Below are 10,154 nucleotides of genomic sequence, written 5' to 3' on the forward strand. Positions count from 1 at the left end.
GGCCTAATTCAGACCTGATCGCTAGGGTGCGTTTTTTGCAGGAAATCGCTGTGCAGGGGTGCGATCACATGTGCAGGAGAGCTGCACAAACAGAAGTTTGTGCAGTCTCTGCACAGACCAGGACTTACTCTTCCAGTACGATGATCTGGGCCGGAGCTGACGTCAGAATCCCTCCCTCCAAACTCCTGGTCCGTCCTGCGTTTCTCTGGACATCCTTAAAAACGGTCAGTTGCCACCTACAAACGGCCTCTTCCTGTCAGTCACCTTTGCGATTGGCCGTGCGCTTTTCTCGCACCATCCGTCACTGCTCGTCGATCCCCATCGCTGCGCACGACGCGATTGCACATTGCAGTGCATGTGCATCTGCAGTTCAGACCTGATCGCAGGCTGTATGAAATCACAGCGTAGCGATCATGTCTGAATTAGGCCCTATTTCTCTATCGTCCTAGTGGATGCTGGGGTTCCTGAAAGGACCATGGGGAATAGCGGCTCCGCAGGAGACAGGGCACAAAAAGTAAAGCTTTTCCAGATCAGGTGGTGTGCACTGGCTCCTCCCCCTATGACCCTCCTCCAGACTCCAGTTAGATTTTTGTGCCCGGCCGAGAAGGGTGCAATTCTAGGTGGCTCTCCTAAAGAGCTGCTTAGAGAAAGTTTAGCTTAGGTTTTTTATTTTACAGTGATTCCTGCTGGCAACAGGATCACTGCAACGAGGGACAGAGGGGAGAAGAAGTGAACTCACCTGCGTGCAGGATGGATTGGCTTCTTGGCTACTGGACATCAGCTCCAGAGGGACGATCACAGGTACAGCCTGGATGGTCACCGGAGCCGCGCCGCCGGCCCCCTTGCAGATGCTGAAGTAAGAAGAGGTCCAGAATCGGCGGCTGAAGACTCCTGCAGTCTTCTAAAGGTAGCGCACAGCACTGCAGCTGTGCGCCATTTTCCTCTCAGCACACTTCACACGCAGTCACTGAGGGTGCAGGGCGCTGGGGGGGGGCGCCCTGGGAGGCAAATGTAAACCTATATAAAGGCTAAAAATACCTCACATATAGCCCCCAGAGGCTATATGGAGATATTTAACCCCTGCCTGTATTCACAAAATAGCGGGAGACGAGCCCGCCGAAAAAGGGGCGGGGCCTATCTCCTCAGCACACGGCGCCATTTCCTCTCACAGCTCCGCTGGTCAGGACGGCTCCCAGGTCTCTCCCCTGCACTGCACTACAGAAACAGGGTAAAACAGAGAGGGGGGGCAAATTTAATGGCAATATCTTGATATATATAAAGCAGCTATAAGGGAGCACTTATTATAAGGCTATCCCTGTCATATATAGCGCTTTTTGGTGTGTGCTGGCAGACTCTCCCTCTGTCTCCCCAAAGGGCTAGTGGGTCCTGTCTTCGTTTAGAGCATTCCCTGTGTGTCTGCTGTGTGTCGGTACGTGTGTGTCGACATGTATGAGGACGATATTGGTGTGGAGGCGGAGCAATTGCCAAATATGGGGATGTCACCTCCTAGGGGGTCGACACCAGAATGGATGCCTTTATTTATGGAATTACGGGATAGTGTCAACACGCTAAAGCAGTCGTTTGACGACATGAGGCGGCCGGACAATCAATTAGTGCCTGTCCAGGCGCCTCAAACACCGTCAGGGGCTGTAAAACGCCCTTTGCCTCAGTCGGTCGACACAGACCCAGACACAGGCACTGATTCCAGTGGTGACGGTGACGAATCAACCGTATTTTCCAGTAGGGCCACACGTTATATGATTTTGGCAATGAAGGAGGCGTTACATTTAGCTGATACTACAGGTACCACTAAACAGGGTATTATGTGGGGTGTGAAAAAACTACCTATAGTTTTTCCTGAATCAGAAGAATTAAATGACGTGTGTGATGAAGCGTGGGTTGCCCCTGATAAAAAGCTGATAATTTCAAAGAAATTATTGGCATTATACCCTTTCCCGCCAGAGGTTAGGGAGCGCTGAGAAACACCTCCTAGGGTGGACAAGGCGCTAACACGCTTATCAAAACAAGTGGCGTTACCTTCTCCTGAGACGGCCGCACTTAAAGATCCATCAGATAGGAGGATGGAAAATATCCAAAAAAGTATATACACACATGCAGGTGTTATACTACGACCAGCTATAGCGACTGCCTGGATGTGCAGTGCTCGGGTAGTTTGGTCAGAGTCCCTGATTGAAAATATTGATACCCTGGACAGGGACAATATTTTACTGTCGTTAGAACAAATAAAGGATGCATTTCTTTATATGCGTGATGCACAGAGGGATATCTGCACACTGGCATCACGGGTAAGTGCTATGTCCATTTCGGCCAGAAGAGCTTTATGGACGCGACAGTGGACAGGCGATGCGGATTCAAAACGGCATATGGAAGTTTTGCCGTATAAAGGGGAGGAGTTATTTGGAGTCGGTCTATCAGATTTGGTGGCCACGGCTACAGCCGGGAAATCCACCTTTCTACCTCAAGTCACTCCCCAACAGAAAAAGGCACCGACTTTTCAACCGCAGCCCTTTCGTTCCTTTAAAAATAAGAGAGCAAAGGGCTATTCATATCTGCCACGAGGCAGAGGTCGAGGGAAGAAACAGCAACAGGCAGCTCCTTCCCAGGAACAGAAGCCCTCCCCGGCTTTTACAAAAGCCTCAGCATGACGCTGGGGCTTCTCAAGCGGACTCGGGGACGGTGGGAGGTCGTCTCAAAAATTACAGCGCGCAGTGGGCTCACTCGCAGGTAGATCCCTGGATCCTGCAGATAATATCTCAGGGGTACAGGTTGGAATTAGAGACAGATCCACCTCGCCGTTTCCTGAAGTCGGCTTTACCAACGTCCCCTTCCGAAAGGGAGACGGTTTTGGAAGCCATTCACAAGCTGTACTCTCAGCAGGTGATAGTCAAGGTACCTCTTCTACAACAAGGGAAGGGGTATTATTCCACTCTATTTGTGGTACCGAAGCCGGATGGCTCGGTAAGGCCTATTCTAAATCTGAAGTCCTTGAACCTGTACATAAAGAAGTTCAAGTTCAAGATGGAGTCACTCAGAGCAGTGATAGCGAACCTGGAAGAAGGGGACTTTATGGTATCCTTGGACATCAAGGATGCGTATCTCCACGTTCCAATTTACCCCTCACACCAGGGGTACCTCAGGTTCGTTGTACAAAACTTCACTATCAGTTTCAGACGCTGCCGTTTGGTTTGTCCACGGCACCTCGGGTCTTTACAAAGGTAATGGCCGAGATGATGATTCTTCTTCGAAGAAAAGGCGTATTAATTATCCCATACTTGGACGATCTCCTAATAAGGGCAAGGTCCAGAGAACAGCTAGAGATGGGATTAGCAATATCTCAAGAGGTGCTAAAGCAGCACGGATGGATTCTGAATATTCCAAAATCCCAATTAATGCCGACAACTCGTCTGCTGTTCCTAGGGATGATTCTGGACACGGTTCAGAAAAAGGTTTTTCTTCCCGAGGAAAAAGCCAAGGAGTTATCCGACCTGGTCAGGAATCTCCTAAAACCAGGAAAGGTGTCTGTACATCAATGCACGCATCTTCAGATGCACTTGCGGATAACCCTGTCTCCAAGGACAAGGGTATCTCTTCTGTGGTGGTTGCAGAGGGCTCATCTATTGGAGGGCCGCAGATTCGGCATACAGGATTGGATCCTGGTGACCACGGACGCCAGCCTGAGAGGCTGGGGAGCAGTCACACAAGGAAGAAACTTCCAGGGAGTGTGGTCGAGCCTGGAAAAGTCTCTTCACATAAACATTCTGGAACTAAGAGCAATCTACAATGCTCTAAGCCAGGCGGAACCTCTGCTTCAAGGAAGACCGGTGTTGATCCAGTCGGACAACATCACGGCAGTCGCCCATGTAAACAGACAGGGCGGCACAAGAAGCAGGAGTGCAATGGCAGAAGCTGCCAGGATCCTTCGCTGGGCGGAGAATCACGTGATAGCACTGTCAGCAGTGTTCATCCCGGGAGTGGACAACTGGGAAGCAGACTTCCTCAGCAGACACGATCTTCACCCGGGAGAGTGGGGACTTCATCCAGAAGTTTTCCACATGCTAATAAACCGTTGGGAAAGACCAATGGTGGACATGATGGCGTCTCGCCTCAACAAAAAACTGGACAGGTATTGCGCCAGGTCAAGAGATCCGCAGGCAATAGCTGTGGACGCGCTGGTAACACCTTGGGTGTACCAGTCGGTGTATGTGTTTCCTCCTCTGCCTCTCATACCAAAGGTATTGAGAATCATACGGCAAAGCGGAGTAAGAACGATACTAGTGGCTCCGGATTGGCCAAGAAGGTCTTGGTACCCGGAACTTCAAGAGATGGTCACGGACGATCCGTGGCCTCTACCTCTAAGACAGGACCTGCTTCAGCAGGGACCGTGTCTATTCCAAGACTTACCGCGGCTGCGTTTGACGGCATGGCGGTTGAACGCCAGATCCTAAAAGGAAAAGGCATTCCAGAAGAAGTCATTCCTACCTTGATTAAGGCAAGAAAGGAAGTCACCGCGAAGCATTATCACCGCATTTGGCGGAAATATGTTGCGTGGTGCGAGGATCGGAGTGTTCCGACGGAGGAATTTCAACTGGGTCGTTTCCTACATTTCCTGCAATCAGGATTGTCTATGGGTCTCAAATTGGGATCTATTAAGGTTCAAATTTCGGCCCTGTCAATATTCTTCCAAAAAGAATTGGCCTCAGTTCCTGAGGTCCAGACTTTTGTCAAAGGAGTACTGCATATACAGCCTCCTGTGGTGCCTCCGGTGGCACCGTGGGATCTAAATGTAGTTTTAGATTTCCTCAAATCCCATTGGTTTGAACCACTAAAAAATGTGGATTTGAAATATCTCACATGGAAAGTGACTATGTTACTGGCCCTGGCGTCCGCCAGGAGAGTATCTGAACTGGCGGCTTTATCTTATAAAAGCCCTTATTTAATTTTCCATTCGGATAGGGCAGAGCTGCGGACGCGTCCGCATTTTCTCCCTAAGGTGGTATCAGCGTTTCACCTGAACCAGCCTATTGTAGTGCCTGCGGCTACAAGCGACTTGGAGGACTCCAAGTTGTTGGACGTTGTCAGAGCTTTAAAAATATACATTTCAAGGACGGCTGGAGTCAGAAAATCTGACTCGCTGTTTATACTGTATGCACCCAACAAGTTGGGTGCGCCTGCTTCTAAGCAGTCGATTGCTCGTTGGATTTGTAACACAATTCAACTTGCACATTCTGTGGCAGGCCTGCCACAGCCTAAATCTGTTAAGGCCCATTCCACAAGGAAGGTGGGCTCATCTTGGGCGGCTGCCCGAGGGGTCTCGGCATTACAACTCTGCCGAGCAGCTACGTGGTCAGGGGAGAACACGTTTGTAAAATTCTACAAATTTCATTCCCTGGCAAATGAGGACCTGGAGTTCTCTCATTCGGTGCTGCAGAGTCATCCGCACTCTCCCGCCCGTTTGGGAGCTTTGGTATAATCCCCATGGTCCTTTCAGGAACCCCAGCATCCACTAGGACGATAGAGAAAATAAGAATTTACTTACCGATAATTCTATTTCTCGGAGTCCGTAGTGGATGCTGGGCGCCCATCCCAAGTGCGGATTATCTGCAATACTTGTACATAGTTATTGTTAACTAATTCGGGTTATTGTTTAGGGAGCCATCTTTCAGAGGCTCCTCTGTTATCATACTGTTAACTGGGTTTAGATCACAAGTTGTACGGTGTGATTGGTGTGGCTGGTATGAGTCTTACCCGGGATTCAAAATCCTCCCTTATTGTGTACGCTCGTCCGGGCACAGTACCTAACTGGAGTCTGGAGGAGGGTCATAGGGGGAGGAGCCAGTGCACACCACCTGATCTGGAAAAGCTTTACTTTTTGTGCCCTGTCTCCTGCGGAGCCGCTATTCCCCATGGTCCTTTCAGGAACCCCAGCATCCACTACGGACTCCGAGAAATAGAATTATCGGTAAGTAAATTCTTATTATCTGTAAATGTTATATGTCATATTGCACGTACTGTATGGACTGAGATTGAACACTTTGAATGTTAATGAATTTGCAAATTCCATTCACCTTCAGTCAAAAAAATGTCCTTTCAAATTTGGCCATACCAAAATATAATAAAACTAAAAGAGGTTGGTAAAAATTAATAGAATAAAATATATTCATATAACAAGACACTGGATGTGTACATCAGAGTCATGGATTGTCAGTAAAGGAGAAAATAATTGTACATTTTTGAGGATAAGAAAACATATTTAGAGTAATTTGGCATGCTTTAGGAAACAACTTCTACAGTTGCCTATGGTATACTAGAGAAATACCTGGTGGAAGCCAAACCCAATACCTGGCCCCATCCGATGCCTTGGTGACTCTGATTTAACAAAGGGTTATAGATTAAACACAAGACAACTGGCCAGATGTACTAAACCTTGAAAATAATAAATTGCAGAGTGATAAACTACCAACCAACCAACCAACCAACCAACCAACCAACCAACCAACCAGCTTCTGTCATGTTTCAAGCACAGGCTGGTACTTTATGTCTCTCCACTTTATTACTTTTCAAGGCTTAGTACATCACTCATGAGTATGATATGGGACTTTTTATAGGGCTTTGCTTGTTTTATGTGTTCGGGACTGACCATGTGTTTAATGGAGATGAGATCAAATAGTGGCTAATCCCATCTAAAGTCCTGGTTAGTGCACCTAAACTCCCATTTGGGCACCTAAACCACAGACTTTTCATACATTTCTCTATCGTCCTAAGTGGATGCTGGGGTTCCTGAAAGGACCATGGGGAATAGCGGCTCCGCAGGAGACAGGGCACAAAAATAAAGCTTTTACAGGTCAGGTGGTGTGTACTGGCTCCTCCCCCTATGACCCTCCTCCAGACTCCAGTTAGATTTTTGTGCCCGGCCGAGAAGGGTGCAATTCTAGATGGCTCTCATAAAGAGCTGCTTAGAGAGTTTAGCTTAGGTTTTTTATTTTACAGTGATTCCTGCTGGCAACAGGATCACTGCAACGAGGGACAGAGGGGAGAAGAAGTGAACTCACCTGCGTGCAGGATGGATTGGCTTCTTGGCTACTGGACATGAAGCTCCAGAGGGACGATCACAGGTACAGCCTGGATGGTCACCGGAGCCACGCCGCCGGCCCCCTCACAGATGCTGAAGCAAGAAGAGGTCCAGAATCGGCGGCTGAAGACTCCTGCAGTCTTCTTAAGGTAGCGCACAGCACTGCAGCTGTGCGCCATTTTCCTCTCAGCACACTTCACACGGCAGTCACTGAGGGTGCAGGGCGCTGGGAGGGGGGCGCCCTGGGAGGCAAATGAAAACCTTTAAAAAGGCTAAAAATACCTCACATATAGCCCCAGAGGCTATATGGAGATATTTACCCCTGCCTAAATGTACTAAATAGCGGGAGACGAGCCCGCCGAAAAAGGGGCGGGGCCTATCTCCTCAGCACACGGCGCCATTTTCTGTCACAGCTCCGCTGGTCAGGAAGGCTCCCAGGTCTCTCCCCTGCACTACAGAAACAGGGTATAACAGAGAGGGGGGGCAAAATAAATGGCAATATATATTAATATAAAAGCAGCTATAAGGGAGCACTTAATCATAAGGCTATCCCTGTCATATATAGCGCTTTTTGGTGTGTGCTGGCAGACTCTCCCTCTGTCTCCCCAAAGGGCTAGTGGGTCCTGTCTTCGTATAGAGCATTCCCTGTGTGTCTGCTGTGTGTCGGTACGTGTGTGTCGACATGTATGAGGACGTTATTGGTGTGGAGGCGGAGCAATTGCCAAATATGAGGATGTCACCTCCTAGGGGGTCGACACCAGAATGGATGCCTTTATTTGTGGAATTACGGGATAGCGTCAACTCGCTTAAGCAGTCGTTTGCCGACATGAGGCGGCCGGACACTCAATTAGTGCCTGTCCAGGCGCCTCAAACACCGTCAGGGGCTGTAAAACGCCCCTTGCCTCAGTCGGTCGACACAGACCCAGACACAGGCACTGATTCCGGTGGTGAAGGTGACGAATCAACCGTATTTTCCAGTAGGGCCACACGTTATATGATTTTGGCAATAAAGGAGATGTTACATTTAGCTGATACTACAGGTACCACTAAACAGGGTATTATGTGGGGTGTGAAAAAACTACCAGTAGTTTTTACCGAATCAGAAGAATTAAATGACGTGTGTGATGAAGCGTGGGGTGCCCCGATAAAAAACTGCTAATTTCAAAGAAGTTATTGGCTTTATACCCTTTCCCGCCAGAGGTTAGGGAGCGCTGGGAAACACCTCCTAGGGTGGACAAAGCGCTAACACGCTTATCAAAACAAGTGGCGTTACCCTCTCCTGAGACGGCCGCACTTAAAGATCCATCAGATAGGAGGATGGAAAATATCCAAAAAGGTATATACACACATGCAGGTGTTATACTACGACCAGCTATTGCGACTGCCTGGATGTGCAGTGCTGGGGTAGTTTGGTCAGAGTCCCTGATCGAAAATATTGATACCCTGGACAGGGACAATATTTTACTGTCGTTAGAACAAATAAAGGATGCATTTCTTTATATGCGTGATGCACAGGGAGATATCTGCACACTGGCATCACGGGTAAGTGCTATGTCCATTTCGGCCAGAAGAGCTTTATGGACACGACAGTGGACAGGCGATGCGTAGAGGAGTTATTTGGGGTCGGTCTATCGGATTTGGTGGCCACGGCTACGGCCGGGAAATCCACCTTTCTACCTCAAGTCACTCCCCAACAGAAAAAGGCACCGACCTTTCAACCGCAGCCCTTTCGTTCCTTTAAAAATAAGAGAGCAAAGGGCTATTCATATCTGCCACGAGGCAGAGGACGAGGGAAGAGACAGCAACAGGCAGCTCCTTCCCAGGAACAGAAGCCCTCCCCGGCTTCTACAAAAGCCTCAGCATGACGCTGGGGCTTCGCAAGCGGACTCGGGGGCGGTAGGCGGTCGTCTCAAGAATTACAGCGCGCAGTGGGCTCACTCGCAGGTAAATCCCTGGATCCTGCAGATAATATCTCAGGGGTACAGGTTGAAATTAGAGACAGAGCCACCTCGCCGTTTCCTGAAGTCTGCTTTACCAACGTCCCCCTCAGAAAGGGAGACGGTTTTGGAAGCCATTCACAAGCTGTATTCTCAGCAGGTGATAGTCAAGGTACCTCTTCTACAACAAGGGAAGGGGTATTATTCCACTCTTTTTGTGGTACCGAAGCCGGATGGCTCGGTAAGGCCTATTCTAAATCTGAAGTCCTTGAACCTGTACATAAAGAAGTTCAAGTTCAAGATGGAGTCACTCAGAGCAGTGATAGCGAACCTGGAAGAAGGGGACTTTATGGTATCCTTGGACATCAAGGATGCGTATCTCCACGTTCCAATTACCCCTCACACCAGGGGTACCTCAGGTTCGTTGTACAAAACTGTCACTATCAGTTTCAGACGCTGCCGTTTGGTTTGTCCACGGCACCTCGGGTCTTTACAAAGGTAATGGCCGAGATAATATTTCTTCTTCGAAGAAAAGGCGTATTAATTATCCCATACTTGGACGATCTCCTAATAAGGGCAAGGTCCAGAGAACAGCTAGAGATGGGTTTAGCACTATCTCAAGAGGTGCTAAAGCAGCACGGATGGATTCTGAATATTCCAAAATCCCAATTAATGCCGACAACTCGTCTGCTGTTCCTGGGGATGATTCTGGACACAGTTCAGAAAAAGGTTTTTCTTCCCGAAGAAAAAGCCAAGGAGTTATCTGACCTGGTCAGGAACCTCCTAAAACCAGGAAAGGTGTCTGTACATCAATGCACAAGAGTCCTGGGAAAAAATGGTAGCTTCTTACGAAGCAATCCCTTTCGGCAGATTCCATGCAAAGGGATCTGTTGGACAAATGGTCAGGGTCGCATCTTCAGATGCACCTGCGGATAACCCTGTCGCCGAGGACAAGGGTATCCCTTCTGTGGTGGTTGCAGGAGGCTCATCTATTGGAGGGCCGCAGATTCGGCATGCAGGATTGGATCCTGGTGACCACGGATGCCAGCCTGAGAGGCTGGGGAGCAGTCACACAGGGAAGAAATTTCCAGGGAGTGTGGTCGAGCCTGAAAAAGTCTCTTCACATA

Source organism: Pseudophryne corroboree, chromosome 4 (assembly GCF_028390025.1).
Source record: "Pseudophryne corroboree isolate aPseCor3 chromosome 4, aPseCor3.hap2, whole genome shotgun sequence".
Lineage (NCBI taxonomy): Eukaryota > Metazoa > Chordata > Amphibia > Anura > Myobatrachidae > Pseudophryne > Pseudophryne corroboree.